This window comes from Oncorhynchus nerka, linkage group LG20 (assembly GCF_034236695.1).
Source record: "Oncorhynchus nerka isolate Pitt River linkage group LG20, Oner_Uvic_2.0, whole genome shotgun sequence".
NCBI classification, from domain to species: domain Eukaryota; kingdom Metazoa; phylum Chordata; class Actinopteri; order Salmoniformes; family Salmonidae; genus Oncorhynchus; species Oncorhynchus nerka.
The window spans coordinates 97,702,522-97,705,125 of NC_088415.1; positions in this window are offsets into that span (position 1 = coordinate 97,702,522).

Genomic DNA, 2,604 nt, shown 5'->3' on the forward strand with positions numbered 1-2,604 from the left:
GTGGTAACTGACGTATTGATCGTGGTAACTGATGTATTGATCGTGGTAACTGATGTATTGATCGTGGTAACTGAGGTATTGATCGTAATGGCGTGGTAACTGAGGTATTGATCGGTAATGATAACTGATGTATTGATCGTGGTAACTGACGTATTGATCGTGGTAACTGATGTAATGATCGTGGTAACTGAGGTAATGATCGTGGTAACTGAGGTATTGATCGTGGTAACTGACGTAATGATCGTGGTAACTGAGGTATTGATCGTGGTAACTGATGTAATGATCGTGGTAACTGAGGTATTGATCGTGGTAACTGACGTATTGATCGTGGTAACTGAGGTAATGATCGTGGTAACTGACGTAATGATCGTGGTGGTAACTGACGTAATGATCGTGGTAACTGACGTAATGTCGTGGTAACTGACGATTGATCGTGGGTAACTGCGAATGGGTAACTGATGTAATGATCGTGGTAACTGTAACGTATTGATCGTGGTAACTGATCGTGGTAACTGACGTAATGATCGTGGTAACTGACGTAATGATGATGTATTGATCGTGTAACTGACGTAATGATCGTGGGTAAATGTAATGACGTATTGATCGTGGTAACTGACGATTGATAACTGACGTAGTGATCGTGGTAACTGACGTATTGATCGTGGTAACTGACGTAATGACGTGGTAACTGATGTAGTGATCGTGGTAACTGACGTAATGATAACTGACGTAGTGATCGTGGTAACTGACGTATTGATCGTGGTAACTGACGTAATGACGTGGTAACTGATGTAGTGATCGTGGTAACTGACGTAATGATAACTGATGTAATGATCGTGGTAACTGACGTAGTGATCGTGGTAACTGACATATTGATCGTGGTAACTGATGTGATGATCGTGGTAACTGACGTATTGATCGTGGTAACTGATGTATTGATCGTGGTAACTGATGTATTGATCGTGGTAACTGAGGTATTGATCGTGGTAACTGCCGTAATGATAACTGATGTATTGATCGTGGTAACTGACGTATTGATCGTGGTAACTGATGTAATGATCGTGGTAACTGAGGTAATGATCGTGGTAACTGAGGTAATGATCGTGGTAACTGAGGTATTGATCGTGGTAACTGATGTAATGATCGTGGTAACTGAGGTATTGATCGTGGTAACTGACGTATTGATCGTGGTAACTGAGGTAATGATCGTGGTAACTGACGTAATGATCGTGGTAACTGACGTAATGATCGTGGTAACTGACGTAATGATAACTGACGATCGTGGTAACTGATGTAATGATCGTGGTAACTGACGTAATGATCGTGGTAACTGACGTAATGATCGTGGTAACTGACGTAATGATCGTGGTAACTGACGTAATGATCGTGGTAACTGAGGTATTGATCGTGGTAACTGATGTAATGATCGTGGTAACTGAGGTATTGATCGTGGTAACTGACGTAATGATAACTGATGTATTGATCGTGGTAACTGACGTATTGATCGTGGTAACTGATGTAATGATCGTGGTAACTGACGTATTGATCGTGGTAACTGATGTATTGATCGTGGTAACTGAGGTATTGATCGTGGTAACTGACGTAATGATAACTGATGTATTGATCGTGGTAACTGACGTATTGATCGTGGTAACTGATGTAATGATCGTGGTAACTGACATAATGATCGTGGTAACTGACGTATTGATAACTGACGTAATGATCCTGGTAACTGATGTAATGATCGTGGTAACTGACGTATTGATCGTGGTAACTGATGTATTGATCGTGGTAACTGAGGTATTGATCGTGGTAACTGACGTAATGATAACTGATGTATTGATCGTGGTAACTGACGTATTGATCGTGGTAACTGATGTAATGATCGTGGTAACTGACATAATGATCGCGGGTAACTGACGTGATTGATAACTGACGTAATGATCGTGGTAACTGATGTAATGATCGTGGTAACTGACGTATTGATCGTGGTAACTGATGTATTGATTATTGTAACTGACGTAATGATCGTGGTAACTGACGTAATGATCGTGGTAACTGATGTAATGATCGTGGTAACTGACGTATTGATCGTGGTAACTGAGGTAATGATCGTGGTAACTGAGGTAATGATCGTGGTAACTGACGTATTGATCGTGGTAACTGAGGTATTGATCGTGGTAGCTGATGTAATGATAACTGACGTAATGATCGTGGTAACTGAGGTAATGATCGTGGTAACTGATGTAATGATCGTGGTAACTGAGGTAATGATCGCGGGTAACTGATGTAATGATCGTGGTAACTGACGTAATGATCGTGGTAACTGATGTAATGATCGTGGTAACTGAGGTATTGATCGTGGTAACTGATGTAATGATGTATTGATCGGGTAACTGAGGTATTGATCGTGGTAACTGACGTAATGATAACTGATGTATTGATCGTGGTAACTGACGTATTGATCGTGGTAACTGATGTATTGATCGTGGTAACTGAGTTATTGATAGTGGTAACTGACGTAATGATAACTGATGTATTGATCGTGGTAACTGACGTATTGATCGAGGTAACTGATGTAATGATCGTGGGTAACTGACATAA